The sequence below is a fragment of the Pristiophorus japonicus genome, chromosome 3 (genome assembly GCF_044704955.1).
Source record: "Pristiophorus japonicus isolate sPriJap1 chromosome 3, sPriJap1.hap1, whole genome shotgun sequence".
Classification (NCBI taxonomy): domain Eukaryota; kingdom Metazoa; phylum Chordata; class Chondrichthyes; family Pristiophoridae; genus Pristiophorus; species Pristiophorus japonicus.
In genome coordinates this window covers 129,217,148-129,236,475 of record NC_091979.1, presented here as the reverse complement: position 1 = coordinate 129,236,475, position 19,328 = coordinate 129,217,148, and the positions used below count along the sequence as shown (strand labels likewise).

The 19,328-nt window shown below is 41.3% G+C and overlaps 1 long non-coding RNA gene across 2 annotated transcripts in view; it reads left to right on the top strand.

The window, feature by feature from the left end:
* LOC139259889 (uncharacterized) overlaps window positions 1-18,903 on the top strand; it is a 47,936-nt gene extending 29,033 nt beyond the window's left edge. The window contains exon 3 of one of the 2 annotated variants that reach the window (XR_011592674.1): window positions 18,750-18,903. This is a non-coding gene — a long non-coding RNA (uncharacterized lncRNA). Of the gene's footprint in view, window positions 1-959; window positions 2,909-18,749 lie in introns of those variants that run through there. The other variant, XR_011592675.1, reaches the window with a different exon arrangement.
* Window positions 18,904-19,328: the final 425 nt, after the last annotated feature.

The following is a 19,328-nucleotide window of genomic DNA, read 5'->3' as shown; positions in this document are numbered from 1 at the left end:
AGAGGGTTGTGTGCCTTTGGAACTCTCTACCCAAAGGGCTGTGGAAGCTGAATTATTGAGTATAGATAAATCTTTGGACTCTAAGGGGATCAGAGGGGAATGTGGAGTTGAGGTCAAAGATCTTCCATGATCTTGAATGGCGGAGAAGGCTCAAGGGGCCATATGGCCTACTCTTGCACCTATTTCTTATGTTGTGTTCTTAAATATTCAGTTTAATTATGTATAACAATAAGTTGCTTTGTGTTTTGAGGGATTATGAGTAATTTTCTCTTTAACACAGCATCCACCGCAAACAAAAATGGAAATAAGACTTTAACGGCTGAATAGTTTTATTGGCTCAGATTTCATTATTTATGATTACTTGATTTGTGTATGTGCTAAGTGGACTCCTTTGGACTATTTTCTAACTGATATGCTTTTTGATTCCACACAGAGGTAATGGTGTATTTTTCATTTAAAAAAAAAAATTAATTACAAATGCTATAGCAGTTAGGCCAGAATTAAAAGTCAGCAGATCTGTGATATGTAGGACTCCGAGATAAATCCAACACAACCATCTATTTAATAGCAAGGTGATATGTTTCCAAGGCCTGATGGGACTTCTGCCCACGAACATGATCTGTTGATACCTGACTGTATTTTGCATGGGACGGCTCATTTAATTATGCAGGGTGGGATTTCAGTGATAGCGTCAATCCTAACTGGTTCTCTGCCACAAGAAGAGAGAGAAATCAGGAGGGGAGAGGAGAGAGGGGGAGGAGGGAGGAGCACCAATTGATTAAACCTCCCAAGATTCTCAGAAGCTGCATTGGAGATGATGCCGAAGAGTTAAGGGTCAGAAGTCAAAGGCTCTATAGCAACCAGGAACTTGTGTCCCAGAAAAAGGCTGTGCAGAAAGTTTGGAGGGAGATGGTACAAGTGGCCAGGGCCTAATGTTTAGCGATGGTATGTGTTCACAGATGCTGAAATACTGCTGGAAGCACAATTCACCTCCACATCATCAAAGACAACATAATGTAACAGAAGAAATAAGTAAGACCTAAGTCACGAGCCCCACTGACCTGCATGGGTACACTTCCTTCCCTACCATTCCTCTGTTCCATGTCACACTTCCTACAATGCGTAAGTGAGAAGCGAAGAGACTGATGCATTGCTTGCACCTGATAATATGTTCACAAGGGAATGCCTGCAGACACCTGGATGAAAAGACATTGTGAATTAATCCGTAGCAGGTGTAAATCTTTGTGTTCTATGCGTAATGTGAAACCTACGCACAAATACAACAACAACTTGTATTTTTATAGCGTCTTTAAGGTAGTAAAATGTCCCAAGGTGCTTCGCAGAAGTGTTATCAAACAAATTTGACACTGAGCCATATAAGGAGATATTAGGGTTGTTGATCAAAAGCCTAGTCAAAAGAGGGAGGTTTTAAGGAGTATCTTAAAGGAGGATAGAGAGGCGGAGATGTTTCGGGACGGAGTGCCTAGGCAGCTGGAGGCCGCCAATGGTGGAGCTATAAAGTCGGAGAGGCCAGAACTGGAGAAGCACAGATATCTCAGAAGGTTGTACGGCTGAAGGAGGTTACAGAGTTGGGGAGGGGCGAGGCCATGGAGGAATTTGAAAACCAGGATGAGAATTTAAAATCGAGGCATTGCTTAGCCAATGTAGGTCAGCGAGGACAGGGGTAATAGGTGAATGGGACTTGGCGTGAGTTAGGACACAGGCAGCCGAGTTTCGGATGACCTCAAGTTTATGGAGAGTGGAAGAGGCCAGCCAGGAGTGCATTGGGATATTCTAGTGGTAATAAAGGCATGGTTGAGGGTTTCAGCAGCAGATGAGCTGAGGCAATGGCAGAGACTTGCAATGTTATGCGGGTGGAAATAGGCGGTCTTAGTAATATGTGGTCGGAAGCTTATCTTGGGATTAAATACGATACCAAGGTTGCGAACAGTCTGGTTCAACCTCAGATAGTTGCCGGGGGAGGGATAGAGTTGATGACTAGGAAACGGAATTTGTGGCGAGGACCAATTGGAGGAAATTTCTACTCATCCAGTACTGGATGTCGGTGACAATTTAGAGACCGTGGAGGGGTCTAGAGAGGTGGTTGTGAGGTAGAGCTGGCTGTTGTCAGCGTACATGTGGAACCTGGCATGTTTTTGGATTATGTCACCGAGGGGCAGAATGTAGATGACAGAAGGGTGCCAAGGATAGATCCTTGAGGGACACCAGAAGTAATGGCATGGGAGTGGGAAGAGAACCCATTGCAGGCGATTCTCTGGCTATGATTATATAGATAACAATAGAACCAGGCGAGTGCAGTCCCACCCAGCTGGATGATGCAAGAGAGGCGTTAGAGGAGGATGGTGTTGTCTACCATGTCAAAGGCTGCAGACAGGATGAGGATGGATAATTTACCACTGACACAGTCACATAGGATGTCATTTGTGACTTTAAGAGCCGTTTCGGTACTGTGGCAAGGGTGGAAACCTGATTGGAGGGATTCAAACATGGAGTTCCAGGAAAGATGGGAACGGATTTGGGAGGTGACAGTACGTTCAAGGAGTTGGGGCAGATCTTTTCAAGGGTTCAAGGGTTATTTTTTTTTTAGGAGAGGGGTGATGACTGCAGATTTGAAGGAGAGAGACAGTACCTGAAGAGAGTGAACTGCAAAATACCCAGCCTCTGACCTGCTCTTGTAGCCACAGTGTGTGATCTGCCATTTCCTGCTGCTCCAGTCTTGGTGCCTTCAGGGATCACAACCCTGCATTCTGCTGTCTTTTCCTAAACCTGTCTGCCTTGCCACACCTCAGTACTTTCAAAATCCTCTCTTCAACCACACATTTGGTCACCACCTGTTTGATATCTGACCTGGCCCTTTTGAAGAACATTGGAATGTTTCACTATGGCATTGCAGTATACAAGTGAAAGTTCTTATTGTTGAAGTCTCAATGTTCTGTTTCAATTCCACTCATTGAAATGAAGCACTATATATTTTGACTTACTTTTACATTTCTCAATATTAATGTTAATTTTCCATGTGTTAATTGATATTATCATCCTAATACATTTTGTGAACTCTTTGCTGCATCCCATGTCTCTGCTACTCTCCTCAGTTTTGTGGTTTCTGCGAACATGACGTGCTTACAGCCAAAGTAATTTATGTAAATGAAAGTGGTCCAAGCATTGCCCCTTGAGACTCCACTTAAACATTCCCTCTCCTTCATTCCAAACCTGATGTTACACCTATTATAAATATGGTTTCCTATTTTTAAAAAATCACGTTAGAAGTATTTTGTTAGCAAATTCATGATGCAAACATAGGTAATTCTTAAGGAAAAAAATATGGTTATGTAAAACTGTTTTGCAGAAGTCCATTTTAGAAACACACTTTTTTGCAAAGTGGGATTTTTTTATAATGGAGCTTCATTGTACATGAAAGGAATACAATTTATAAAAACGGGGATCTCTCAATTTCTGATTACTGATTGTTGTGAAGAGTGACTCTCTGTCAATCCATACTTCAGACAATATTTATGAAGAAAATACCATAACTATCTGAATTTAGTCCATTTCATAAGGGTTGTGAACATAACACAACAAAATATAGTAATTGTTGCATCTAATTTTTTCACTTGATATTTATTTGGAATGAACTAAATTATATAATTTTCAAGGCAACTGAAGCATTGGGGATTAAAAACAAGCACAACTTCAATAAACCATTCTGATTCATGAAATATTAGCAACATATAATTTTGAACACTTCAGCATACGAGTGGATCTCTTCATGAGAGATAGATAAAAAGCATAATAAGTGGTAGGCACTCCATTCCTTGTGTAATATTCATGAGGCCACTCATCAGCCCCATCAGATGCACTGTTGCCATGTGCAATTGACAGTTCACTTGTAATCAACTGCATTTGTATGCAAATCTCACAACTAGAGCTCACTTACTTCTCGAGCAATCACCATATACAAAACACACATAGTATTAAAATGGACCGTATTGGCCTCAGAGTACAGAACAGCTCATTATTTACTTGATTATTCAAATGTGTTGCAATTGTGATCTGTTGTGCCATTGCAGGTTTGACTATCAGTAGCTACAGCAGACAACATGCATCCAGTGGTATCACCATTGCTGTCAAGTAACTGCCATATCTGAATGCCTGCATTGCAGACATCAAACAACATGGCAGCCATTTTTCTTGTTGCTGGCATTGTGGAGAACAAGCTTAAGTTGTAGACAAAATTTAGTTTTTCGTTTGAATGCAGGGCTTAGGCATAATAAGAACATAAGAACATAAGAAATAGGAGCAGGAGTAGGCCATATGGCCCCTCGAGCCTGCTCTGCCATTTAATACAATCGAGGCTGATTCGATCATGGACTCAGGTCCACTTCCCTGCCCGCTCCCCATAACCCCTTAATCCCGTATCGCTTAAGCTGTCTATCTCTGTCTTAAATTTATTCAATGTCCTGGCCTCCACAGCTCTCTGAGGCAGCGAATTCCACAGATTTACAACCCTCTGAGAGAAGAAATTCCTCCTCATCTCAGTTTTAAATGGGCGGCCCCTTATTCTAAGATTATCGCCCTTAGTTCTAGTCTCCCCTATCAGTGGAAACATCCTCTGTCAAACCCGCACATAATGTTATACGTTTCTATAAGATCACACCTCATTCTTCGGAATTTCAATGAGTAGAGGTCCAACCTCATCAACCTTTCCGCATAAGTCAACCCCCTCATCTCTGGAATCAACCAATTGAACCTTCTCTGAACTGCCACCAAAGCAAGTATATCCTTTTGTAAATATGGAAACCAAAACTACGCAGTATTCTAGGTGTGGCCTCACCAATACCCTGTACAACTGTAGTAAGACTTCTCTGCTTTTATATTCCATCCCCTTTGCAATAAGGATTAAGATTCCATTGGCCTTCCTGATCACTTGCTGTACCTGCATAGTAACTTTTTGTGTTTCATGCACAAGTACCCCCAGGTCCCACTGTACTGCAGCACTTTGCAATTTTTCTCTGTTTAAATAATAACTTGCTCTTTGATTTTTTTCTGCCAAAGTGCATGATCTCACACTTTCGAACATTATACTCCACCTGCCAAATTTTTCCCCACTCACTTAGCCTGTCGATGTCCTTTTGCAGCTTTTTTGTGTCCTCCTCACACATTGCTTTTCCCCCCACCTTTGTATCGTCAGCAAATTTGGCTACGTTACACTCGGTCCTTTCTTTCAAGTCGTTAATATAGATTGTAAATAGTTGGGGTCCCAGCACTGATCCCTGCGGCACCCCACTAGTTACTGATTGCCAACCCGAGAATGAACCATTTATCCTGACTCTCTGTTTTCTGTTAGTTAGCCAATCCTCTATCCATGCTAAAATATTACCCCCAACTCCGTGAACTTTTATCTTGTGTAGTAACCTTTTATGTGGCACCTTGTCAAATGCCTTCTGGAAGTCCAAATACACCACATCCACCCTGTTCGTTACATCCTCAAAGAATTCCAGCAAATTTGTTAAACATGACTTCCCCTTTATAAATCCATGCTGACTCTGCCTGGCCGAATTATGCTTTTTCATATGACCTGCTACTGCTTCTTTAATAATGGACTCCAACATTTTCCCAACCACAGATGTTAGGCTAACTGGTCTATAGTTTCCTGCTTTTTGTCTGCCTTTTTTAAATAGGGGCGTTGCATTTGCATATATAATATATATGGTGCAGAAATAAGGGCCTCTCGGGTTTGTCTCCATTGCTATTATAATAAACCTTTTCAAATTGGCTTTGTCTATAGAGAAATTTAACTAGTGTATTAAATATTGTGACATTTTAGTATCCATTAATTATCTATTTAATTTGCATCTAATTATCAATTAAATTTAAGACTCCATAATGCCGAATCAATAAGAAATCTTACCTTATTTTTAAAAAAATAAAAGAAAGACGTCACTCATTTTGAGTAGTTCATAATTAGTGATTCATTTTCCTGGAATTTCTTGGATTGCATTTGTGAAAAGCACCGCTGTGGGTTACACCAGTTTCCACACCAATATTGCCGACAGGAATTTACGCCAACATTTCCTGCTCATCTCATTGACTAGGCTGGAACATTAACAATGACAAAGAAATTGTGCAAATTCTACAACAAATCTGGGCCCTGGTGTAGTACCATAAAAGCAGCATGGAACAGTTGTACAGACTGGAGATAGGGAGTAGAAGCTAAAAGGCAGACTGCTTTATCACTGTCATTTTTAATTAATAAAAAAGTTGAGCCCCAGTGTCTCAATAGCATTTCCATTTTCAGGGAAATGAGCAGCCAATAGACAAATGTGTTTGGCAGGAGGATGCCATAGAAGATAAATTATGGGTCCCTGTAAAAGAGGGCATCTGTTAGCTGGTAAATGTCGACCCTTGAAGCTTCTGGATGACCCGAAGTGTAAAGTCCTTACTCTACAGCATGAAACCACACGAGGCACATTCTGGGGACAAGGTCACTCTGTGACCTTAACTCTTTATTCAGAGGACTCCAAAGACGATGACCCTGTATGGGACCTCCCTTTTTATACCTGTGATCAGGTAAGGAGTGTCTCCCACAAGTTCACCCCTTATGGTCAAGGTGTGCATCTAGGTTGAGAGTATACAGTAATACAGTGGTACATTGTGGTTACATATATGACATGAAGGATCTGGAGTTGTGATGATATTCATCTTGACTGATAATGTCCTGCATGAAGTTGACTCTGAAGTTCATCAGGTGGCTGTTGGCTCCCTCTGTGAAGCACAGTCTGCAGAGGCATAGTTTTTCATTCAGGTCCTGGAATGGCAGGCATTCCCTGTCCACACACTAGTGACTGATCACATGTGGGATGGTCAAGTTACATATTCTAACCATCTAATCCATTCTAAAATAACAAACATTGGCCACCTCCACCCTCACCTCAACCCCCCCCTGCCACTGAAACCCTTAATTATGCTTTGTCACCTCTGGACTATTCTGATCCCCTTCTTTCTGGCAACTCCTCCTTCACCCACCACGAACTCCAGCTTGTGCAAAAATGCAGCTGCTCTTATCTTCGCTGATCTACACTGCCTTTGCATTGCAATTTAAACTCAAATTCTATCTGCAAATCCTTTCGTAGTCTTGCCCCATCTATTTCTGCATCTTCTGTCCACCTTGAGTCCCCTAATGCACCCTTTATTCCTCTGATGCTAACCTTTCGTAAGTTTTCCCTCCATTCCTTTGTCTCACCATTGGAACACGAGTAGGTCATTCAGCCACTCGAGTCAATGAGATTATGATTGTTCTTGACTCCACCCACCCACCTTGGCTCCATATCCTTTTATACCTATGTCTAGCAAAAATCTATTGATCTTCGATTTAAAATGATTAATTGAGCTAGCATCTACTACTTTTTATGGGAGAGAGTTCCCCACTTCTACCACCCTTTGCGTGAAGAAGTGTTTCCTAACTGCTGTCCTAAAGTGGCCTAACTCTGATTTTAAGGTGATGTCCCTGTGTCATAACATTCTGGTGAATCTGCTCTGCACTTCTTCCAAGGTGCAGTGCCTAAAACTGTACACAGTACTCGAGATGTGGTCGAACCAGGGCTTTGGATAGCTGCAGCAAAACTTTGTGCTCTTTATATTCTACCCCTCTAGTTATAAAGGCTAACATTCCATTAGCCTTTTTGATAATTTTTTGTACCTGATCAATTAAGTTTCGGGATCCGTGTACATGGACCCAAATCTCTCTTGATCCTCTCTCTCCTAGTTTTTCACCATTTAAATAATACTTGGATCAATGTTTTTTATGCCAAAATGGATGCCCTCACAATTACCAATGTTGAAATATATCTGCCACAGTTTTGCCTATTTACTTAATCAATCAATGTCTCTTTGTAATTTTATGCTTCTGTCTACAATACTTACTATACCACCAATCTTTGTGTCATTGGAGATTGAGCCTTTAGATGCACTGGCCTTTCTTTCTAAAATTCTCTCCTTCGATCCTTCTGCCTCTCCACATTTACAAAGGATTACATAGGATAGGATATCAGCACAGAAACAGGCCATTCGGCCCAACCAGTCCATGCAGCGTTTATGCTCCACTCAAGCCTCCTCCCATCTTTCCTCATCTAACTCTATCAGCATAACCCTCTATTCCCTTATTCCCTCATATGCTTATCTAGCCTCCCTTAAATGCATCTATACTATTCACTTCAACAATTCCTTGTTGTAGCGAGTTCCACATTCTCACCACTCTCTGGGTAAAGAAGGTTCTTCTGAATTCCTTATTGGATTTCTTGGATTCCCTATTTGGTTTCTCCTCTTTTTTAGAACCTATTTTTTCAGCCAAGTTTTCAGTCACTCTCAATCTTTCTCTTTGGCTCAGTGTCCATTTCCCTATTTGTTTTGATTTGGTGCCTTTGGGATATTTTGTATGTTAAAAGGTGCTTTATAAAATGAAAGTTATTGTGTTAGAAAAATTCTACAATTAATATTGTTTATGGCTTAATAAATGCATAGTATATATTGATGTGCTTTTTCATAAGTACTATGTTGCTTTTATAAAAAGCTAGCTATCATTAGAATCATTCATTCTATTCATGAACATTTATTTCACAATTTTAATGTTGGGTCCATTATTCATTTCATAAATAGCTATACTAAATTATTGTTTGCATATTTTAGTTTAAGTGTATGAAGTATTTCTTGTAATTCTGTGATCAGAATGATATCACTAAATTACACACGGAATACTGAATTACAAAAATGGCATTTATCAATTCTCTGTTGCTTTTTTGACTGTCATATTAGTCTCCAAACTCATCAGAATATTTCTGGACACAAATCATTACATTTTAACCTTTCCTACTCTGATTTTAGTTTTATTGGGATGAATATAAGTCTAATAAACACGGAACAACACTACCATGGTTTCTAAATCTTGCTAGTGTTGTACCTTTAGCGCCCTCTAGTGGAAATATATCTTTGTGAAACTGGTCAGCATGCTGTACATCTCTTGTGAAATCATTGTCTTGAAAATGGAATTTAGACTCGTGCTGCTTTGTAATGATCTCTGACGGCTCTGCCTGTTTCTAAAGAGAGTAATTGAGCATCGTAGGCCAGAAAGGGTTTAGGTTCAACCCCTTTCTGTGTTGTTAGTTGGCTGTGCTGTCTGATGCCTAGCCCAGCTTCTAAACCCATATCATTTCCATCACAAAGACCACCTAGTTCCACCTTATCATTTCCTTGCCACCTTTATCTCTATTTTGAAAAGGAGTGTCACATTTGCCATCATTGTGGAAAATGTAAGAACTGCCCACTTTTAAATAATTTTGTTAAGTCTGGCTGTAGAAAATGGAGGCAAAATTATGGCAATACACATCCTGGAAAGATTGTATCCTGTTGGTTGATTAAGGTATCAAACTGAGTGAAGGAATCAAACTATCCATTCTCTATGCAGAGCATTAATTTCATCCGACATTCTGCAAGACAGCTATTCTTAGGATCTCAGCTGACTGGTTTGTCTAATTAACCCTTCATGAACCTGCTGTTGTAAAATATATAGTAACATAATGCATTTGTAAAGTACATTTTATTGTAATTTTGATAATGGAACCAATTACAAACATGGACAACAGTTGTTAAATATACTTTTCTAATATAGCAAGACTCTTGCTCACAAAACCAGCTATTTTCCAAATAAGAAAAAACAAATACTCCAATCCACTTTTTGCTTCATATTAAGCAGCAATACCAAGATCGGGTGCAAGAGATTTTCCAAGCTCCAACCCTTAAAAGTCAGGCTGGTTACATAATGAAGGACATATTTACTGAGTTATGACCATATATGATGGATAGCAGAATGAATTCAACCACATATAAAACAGGTTGAATTGATTAACTGAGTTGGAGGATTTGTTTGAAGCCATAAAATAAGAAATAGAAATATCTAGAATATTCTTAATTCAGTTTAAAAATTGAATATATGCTGTGTAATGAGGATAAACTATGAATCTAGTGTAACTGTATAAACAAATACAGTATTTGCATTTATATAGCACCGCTCACATTTTTAGGATATGCCAAAGCACCTTTCAGCCAATTAATTACTTTTAAAGTGTAGTTACTGTTGTTCTGTAGGCAAATGCAGCTGCCAGTTTGTGCACAGCAAGGTCCCACAAACAGCAATGAAATAAATAGGCAGTTAGTCTGTTTTTGTGTTGACAACTCCTCTGTTGTTTCTAATAGTGCCATGGTATTTATTTTATATACACCCCAGAGGGCTGATGAATTTGGTTGAATATGTCATCTGAAAGACAGCAACTTCAGCAATACAAGCATTCCTTAGGTGCTGCACTAAAGTGTTCTTAGATTTTGTGTTCAGGTCCCTGGAGTGGGACTTGAACCCACAACCTTCTGACTCCAAGGCAAGAGTGCTACAACTGAGCCATGTAAAAAGGCCTGTTGGTGTGAATGGGTTCTATGGGCTGAGCAGTCACATGTAGGATCCATTGGGGAAGATTTGGGTTGGTGAGCAGGGAAGAGGAAGAATCAGCAGAGGAGTTGAACGGATGCTTTCTATCTTGGTGACGAAGAAATCTGTGAGCTACTGGCACTTGGGGCTGGATTTTCTGGTTTCTCCGTTTTTGGACGAAAACATAAGCGATACGTGAAAATTACCGTTTTCGCTGCATTACCAATTTAAGGCCTAACTTTCGGCCTTTGGGGTCTATGTCAGGGGCGCATCGCAAAGGGAGGCATTGCACAATTATTCGCGGCGCAAAAATGCGATCCTCGCCAACTTTAGTGCGGGGCCAGGAGCGCAGCGAGAGGGGGGGGGAAATAGATTCAACAAAACATTCAAAAAACATTTCCAAGACCCTTACCTAACAAATCGCTGCAAAAAAAACTTTAACTTACCTTTTTTTCCAGTTTTCTAACATACCGCTGCTGGCAGGGCTGCACCGCTAGGTTTTACCTGGCAGTCTTCGGGCCGCGGTGTATGGGTCGGGTGAGTGACGAAACTCAGACAGTCGTTACACTTCCGGCGCAGCTCTCCCCGGTGGTGCTTCCAAGCGCTGCAGCAAACAAAGAACCGAGGATCGCGACCGGGTTTTCGTCACGGAGGGTCAAAATGCGGCGAAAACCCGGTCGCAAAGCACCCGAAAATCCAGCCATTGATGTTGGAGGTTAGAGGAAAGAGGGTGGGGGAAAGTGTTTTAAGGTGGTAGTTGTTAGAAATGAAAAGGAATCTGGGGTTAACTTTGCCATGCTGGATGATGCTATATTAATGGGTGGTTTTAGAAACATAGAAAAACATAGAAACATAGAAAATAGGTGCAGGAGTAGGCCATTCGGCCCTTCTAGCCTGCACCGCCATTCAATGAGTTCATGGCTGAATATTCAACTTCAGTACCCCATTCCTGCTTTCTCGCCATACCCCTTGATCCCCCTTGATTCCAGAGGAATGCAAGGTCTGGTAGACTTTGATCTGGTCCAGCGAGCCATGGCGATGGATAGCTAAGCCAGTTCAGTGCCAGGTATGCTCAGGCACTTGGACTTGAGGAAGTGAAGTTGGGAGAGGGAAACTAAACTAAATAATACAATATCAACAGGGGTGCAAGAACAGAGAGATCTTGGGTTCACTTTTACACAAATCACTGTAAGTGGCAGGACAGGTTGATAAGGCTGCTTAAAAAAAGCACATGGAATCCTTGGCTTTATAAACAGAGGTATAGAATACAAAAGCAAGGAAGTTATGGTGAACCTTTTATAAATCACTAGATAAGCCTCAGCTGGAATATTGTGTCATTGTAGGCATCACACTTTAGGAAGAATGTCAAAGCACTGGAGCAGATGCAGAGGAGGTTTACGAGAATGGTACCAGGGAATAGAGACCAAGGACGCTGGGGTTGATTTCCTTAGAGCAGAGAAGGTTAAGTGGAGATTTAATGGAGGGGTTTAAAATTAAGAAGGGTTTTGATAGAGTTGATGGGGAGAAACTGTTTCCACTGGCAGAAGGGTCAGTAACCAGAAGACAGAAATAAAAGATAATTGACCAAAGAACTGTGGGGGGGGGGGGGGGGAAGGGGAGATGAAAATGTTTTCACGCAGTGAGTAGTTATGATCTGGGAATGCATTTCCTGAAAGGTTGGTGGAAGCAGATTCAATAGTTTTCAAAAGGAAATTGAATGTATACTGCCTTCTGTGCTCTATGATTCTAGGGAATGACTGAGAAGGTTTTTCAGCTGCTGACTATTTCCAGCATTTTCTATTTTTACATCGGAGCTTTTGTTATTTGTCATCTCTTCTGGTCTCAGTTAATTCCATACACCTCAAACCTCTTGAGGTAGAGTGCCATCTATTGTGTTTTTCCTTTGGCTGCCATCACTCCATGTAATTATGTCTTGCATCTAAAATGTATCTATAGTGTGTGGGAAATGTACGTCAAACTATCAATCCATATAAAACCAACCAGAGAGGTATATTTAAAAAAAAATACAATTTATAGCACAACACTTGTAAGCTTAATTCACAAACCTATTCAAATGCAAGCTCAGGAGCCGTCAGAAATCTATTTGTTAAGATTTGCCTCAAGAGGCCTGTTCTATCTCGGGTGAGGTGGGGATGGTGGGCCGCAGCTTCCTGGAGCTTGTTTTCTTGTGCTGTGCCTCTGTCCTGATATTTTCCAGACTTCTCTGCATGTGCAATTCAGCCCTCCTTGACTCCCCCACTCAAGTCCCAGGTTCTCCTGTTATTCTTGTCATCAGATTGCTGCTGAGAGCTGCTGCACCACTTCCCGATTGAATGCCAGATCCCCCTGTTGCATGATCTTCTTGGCTGCAGGTCACTGTCTCTTTGTTTTGCTGGGTGATTTCTGGAGGATTATTGCTCCATTTTATGCAGCTTTACAATAAGACAGATATAGAAAATCAAATTATTACAAGACATAGTGTATATGGATATTAGCAAGGCTTTTGATAAGGTCCTACATGGCAGACTGGTCACAAAAGTAAAAGCCTATGGGATCCAGGGCAAAGTGGCAAGTTGGATCCAAAATTGTCTCAGAGGCAGGAAGCAAAGGGTAATGGTTGCTGGGTGTTTTTGTAACTGGAAGACTGTTTCCAGTGGGGTTCCGCAGGGCTAGGTACTCGGTCCCTTGCTTTTTGTGGTATATAACAATGATTTAAACTTGAATGAAGGGGTATGATTAAGAAGTTTGCAAGTGATACTAAAATCGGCTGTGTGGTTGATAATGAAGAAGAAAGCTGTAGACTGCAGGAAGATATCAATGAATTGGTCAGGTGGGCAGAACAGTGGCAAATGGAAGTGTGAGGTAATGTATTTGGGGAGGACTAACAAGACAAGGGAATACACATTAAATGGTAGGACACTGAGAAGTGTAGAGGAACAGAGGGACGTTGGAGTGCATGTCCACAGATTCCTGAAGGTAGCAGGTCAGGTAGATAAGGTGGTTAAGAAGACATGCAGAATACTTGTATTCTGTGCCTCGACTAATAAAGGCAAGAGCAGGGGAGTTATGCTTGAACTGTGTAAAACACTACTTAGGCAACAGCTAGAGGACTGCGTGCAGTTCTGGTCACCACTTTACAGGAAAAATATGATTGCACTAGAGACAATACTGAGTAGATTTACGAGGATGTTGCCTGGACTGGAGAACTTTAGCTATGAGGAAAGATTGGATAGGCTGGGTTTGTTTTCTTTGGAACAGAGGAGGATGAGGGGAGACCTTATTGAGGTGTATAAAATTAGATAGGGCGGATAGGACAGACCTATTTGCCTTAGCAGAGGGGTCAACAACTAGGGGATTTGGATTTAAAGTAATTGGTAGAAGGATTTGAGGGGAAATTTCTTCACCCAGAGGGCGGTGGGGGTCTGGAACTCACTGCCTGAAAGGGTGGTAGAGGCATAAACTGTCACCACATTTAAAAAGTACTTGGATGTGCACTTGAAGTGCTGTAACCTACAGGGCTATGGACCAAGGGCTGGAAAGTGGAATTAGGCTTGATAGCTCTTTGTTGGCCGGCGTGGACACAATGGGCTTAAATGGCCTCCTTCCATGCTGTAAATTTCTATAATTCTATGATTGTAGTTGCAAGCAGTGGTCCCAGGTCGCCATGGCTACTATGGTTTCTTCTACTGTTGGTAGCTCATTTGGGCCCTAATCCCTCTTCACTAGATAACTACTCCTTAACTGAGTCCTCCCAAACCTCGCTCTGCGATGGAAACTGCAGGCTCCTGTCTATTGGTGACAAATCCCAGAATCTAGCTAGTGTTCAAAGTCCAGCCCACCTGCAGTCCTCACAGACCTCCGGCACTTTCCAGGTGCTACAGACCCCACCCTTCTGTGCTTCAAAATTCTCCAAGTGTTACCACACCTTAGCTTCCTCAGTGAGCATAAACCTCAGCAAACTTCACTGCTCAAAGATCCTCAGAGTGTCTCCGAAGTCCAGCTTTAGTCCGTCTCCGAGGTCTAGTCCATTTCCGAGGTCCAGCTTTAGTTCTTCTCCGAGGTCCAGCATTATGGAACACTCTGAGCCCCAGATACCATCAACCACAAGCACCCACAAATGTCAATCCCCCTAGATCTAGTCCCTGTGCCCACTGCCTCCTGTGCACTAACCATGGGCTCCACAATCTTCTGCTCCCTCCTAGTCCCTGCACTCCCATTCCCTCCCAGCATGAGTCTCCAGCCCTCCACTTTCACTCGAGACAGCTTCTCCCTGCCTCTTCCTACTATTTGTTCTTTATCATTGTGCTGTGTCCCCCGCGTGTTCAATTAAGGCATGAGATAGAAATTGTATACATAGGTAAAGGGAGATTTGAGAGAACCAAAAGACAGTTTGGGAGAGATGCAGAAAAGCGAGAAGGCACAGAGACTTAAACAGTGAAAGAGAGAATTATAAGATTCAGGCAGATATGCATCGCAATAAGAAAAGTATGTGCTTTAGAGCGAGTGAAGGTGAAAGATTGGAAGACCAATAGAAAGGCACAGAGAGCAATACAGAAATAATTAGTATAGGATAAAAATGAGAGACAGTTGCAGGAAGGGAGAAATACTTTTTTGTTTTACTTTTCTCCATGAACATCATGGGAAATCAACTGTATTATACAACAATATATTCTGCATTACATGGTACAACGCCCTGCATAGCTTCCAATTCAATGGATTATACAAAAGGGAAAATGAATAATAAAATGTATAAAATAAATTATCTTCCATTTTTGGGTTTAGGAGATTTATCCCATTAAAATTACAAACTCTCTCTCCATGGTAGACTTTCACTGCTAGTCACCAATGTTTTGGCAATGTGCACTTTAATTATTTGTGATGTATAGTTCCTTTACAAACTCATAAGTTCCCAATCAGTATCTTTTTTTTGTGTAGGTTATACCATTCCTCCCACATTCAAATTTAGCCTACGCTTTTATTTCTAGCTTAAGCTAAAATAGGACTATAAACAACGTGGAGGATAGAAACATAGAAACATAGAAAATAGGTGCAGGAGTAGGCCATTCAGCCCTTCGAGCCTGCACCACCATTCAATAAGATCATGGCTGATCATTCCCTCAGTATCCCTTTCCTGCTTTCTCTCCATACCCCTTGATCCCTTTAGCCGTAAGGGCCATATCTAACTCCCTGTTGAATATATCCAATGAACTGACATCAACAACTCTCTGGCAGGGAATTCCACAGGTTAACAACTCTCTGAGTGAAGAAGTTTCTCCTCATCTCAGTCCTAAATGGCCTACCCCTTATCCTAAGACTGTGTCCCCTGGTTCTGGACTTCCCCAACATCGGGAACATTCTACTCACATCTAACCTGTCCCATCTCGTCAGAATCTGATATGTTTCTATGAGATCCCCTCTCATCCTTCTTGAGTTATTTGTGTATCCTTTCAGCTTTTCCTTCATCAGGAACATGTCTAACATCATAGACACATAGAAAATATGTGCAGGAATAGGCCATTCGATCCTTTGAGCCTGCACCACCATTCAATATGATCATGGCTGATCATGCAACTTCAGTACCCTATTCCTGCTTTCTCTCCATACCCCTTGATCCCTTTAGCCGTAAGGGCCACATCTAACTCCCTTTTGAATATATCTAACGAACCGGCCTCAACAACTTTCTGTGGTAGAGAATTCCACAGGTTCACAATTCTCTGAGTGAAGAAGTTTCTCCTCATCTCAGTCCTAAATGGATTACCCCTTATCCTTAGACTGTGACCCCTGGTTCTGGACTTCCCCAACATCGGGAACATTCTTCTTGCATCTAACCTGTCCAAACCCGTCAGAATGTAATATGTTTCTATGAGATCCCCTCTCATTCTTCTAAATTCCAGTGAATATGAGCCTAGTCAATCCAGTCTTTCTTCATATGTCAGTCCTGCCATCCCGGGAATCAGTCTGGTGAACCTTTGCTGCACTCCCTCAATAGCAAGAATGTCCTTCCTCAGATTAGGAGACAAAACTGTGCACAATTTTCAAGGTGTGGCCTCACTAAGGCCCTGTACAACTGCAGTAAGACCTCCCTGCTCCTATACTCAAATCCTCTCGCTATGAAGGCCAACATGCCATTTGCCTTATTCACCGCCTGCTGTATCTGCATGCCAACTTTCAATGACTAATGTACCATGACACCCAGATCTCGTTGCACCTCCCCTTTTCCTAATCTGTCACCATTCAGATAATATTCTGTGTTCCTGTTTTTGCCACCAAAGTGGATAACCTCACATTTATCTGCCATGCAATTGCCCATTCACCTAACCTGTCCAAGTCACCCTGCAGCCTCTTAGCATCCTCCTCACAGCTTACACTGCCACCCAGCTTAGTGTCATCTGCAAACTTGGAGATATTACATTCAATTCCTTCATCTAAATCATTAATGTATATTGTAAATAGCTGGGGTCCCAGCACTGAACCTTGCGATACCCCACTAGTCACTGCCTGCCATTCTGAAAAGGACCCATTTATTCCTACTCTTTGCTTCCTGTCTGCCAACCAGTTCTCTATCCACGTCAATACATTACCCCCAATACCATGTGCTTTAATTTTGCACACTAATCTCTTGTGTGGGACGTTGTCCAAAAGCCTTTTGAAAGTCCAAATACACCACATCCACTGGTTCTCCCTTGTCCACTCTACTAGTTACATCCTCAAAAAATTCTGGGAGATTTGTCAAGCATGATTTCCCTTTCATAAATCCATGCTGACTTGGACTGATCCTGTCACTGCTTTCCAAATGCGTTGCTATTACATCTTTAATAATAGATTCCAACATTTTCCCCACTACCGATGTCAGGCTAACCGTTATATAATTCCCTGTTCTCTCTCTCCCTCCTTTTTTAATTCAGAGTGGCTTAATTCAAATTATGCAGTCATTCAAATTGAAATATCACAAAAAATGTATCTGATGGTGTTTTATTGACATTGTTTAATTCGAACTTCAAACAAAAATGGAAGTGACAGGAGACTGTATCTACATTTACTACACTAGGTGGCAGGGTATTCCATTTTTCAGCAGTGCAATTTATTGGAGGTTTTGCTGAATTTCACTGAGCCCTAGAATTATTATTTTTGCTAGCCTTTTGAGTTGTGGAATTCCAAAACAACAGATCATTTCTTATTTATTTTTAGATCATTATGACTCAACATAAATTTGCCAATCCCAGTATTACAAATTTGGTGTAAAAATAAGTGAAAATTGATTTTGTTCCTTACGGCTATTTGGGATGTTGTCATTGATTTAGGTACAGAATTCTGATTACTCTCCCAAAAGAGCTTCCAAATTTGTGATAATAGGAAGACTTGTATTATAAGGTCATGTCATGCAAGTATTTGGTAGCACAAAATAACTTTTACATACTTCTGACAAAGGGTCATCGACCTGAAATGTTAACTCTGTTTCTCTCTCCACAGATGCTGCCTGACCTGCTGAGATTTCTAGCATTTTCTGTTTTTATTTCAGATTCCAGCATCTGCAGTATTTTGTTTTTGTGTTAGTTTTTACATACTGTTGGCCGGATGATTAAATCTTTTTGTTTTTATTTTTGTTTTGACTTGACTATTCCAATGCACTCCTGGCTGGCCTCCCATGTTCTACCCTACGAAAACTTGAGATAATCCAAAACTCTTCTGCCTGTGTCCTATCTCGCACCAACTCCTGCTCACCCATCACCCCAGTGCTCGCTGATCTACATTGGCTCCTGGTTAAGCAACACCTCGATTTCAAAATTCTCATCCTTGTTTTCAAATCCCTCCATGGCCTCCCCCTCCCTATTCTCTGTAATCTCCTTCAGCTCCACAACCTGCTGAGATATCTGTGCTCCTCTAATTCTGCCCCCTTGAGCATCCCTGATTATAATTGCTCAACACTGGTGGCCATGCTTTCTGGGCCCTAGGCCCTAAGCTCTAGAATTCCCTGCTTAAACCTATCCACCTCTCTACATCTCTTTCCTCCTTTAAGACGCTCCTTAAAACCTACCCTAATTTCTCCTTATGTGGCTCGGTGTCAATTTTTTAAATCTCATAACACTCCAGAGAAGTGCATTGGGACCTTTTACTATGTTAAAGACGCTATATAAATATAAGTTGTTATATTTGTATATATTTTAATATCCCTACCAATTTAATGCATTAACATTTAGTGGCTATGCATGATGCTGTTATATAAAGGGGCTGTTCTTTCTCTTCTCTCCCCAACTAGGCAGGAAAATATTATGTGACCAACCCTCACTATGATGGCAAGAGTCACTTTAGGAACAAAGCTCTCGGAGAACCATTGAGCCATAAAGTCAACCACTGATCTAAGCCCAAAGACAGGCTACTGTAAGGTGTAAATACAAACATTTATTTTTTAATGACTAAGCTCAGAACTCATTTCCTGATCCCACTGATGCTGTCTTTGAAACAAATGATATCAGACCACTTGTGCATTTGCTAGTGACTTGGAAAACTCAGGTGGGATAATGCTGAAACTAGTCGACTCAGATGAAATGACCATTGACCTTTGGTTCAGAAAGATAAAATAATGTATATGTACTCTATTTGCAGAGTGATCCCAATGCCATCATGTCATTTGCCATGAGGCAGGATAGAGATCATCCCCTGATGTGTTCCACTTTTGCCTACTTCCATCTCTGTAATATCGCCCGTCTCTGCCCTTGCCTCAACCCTTCAGCTGCTGAAACCCTCATCCATGATTTTGTTAGCTCAAGACTTGACTATTCCAATGCTGGTGTTGACCTCCTATTTACTATTCTCCGTAAACTTGATCTCATCCAAA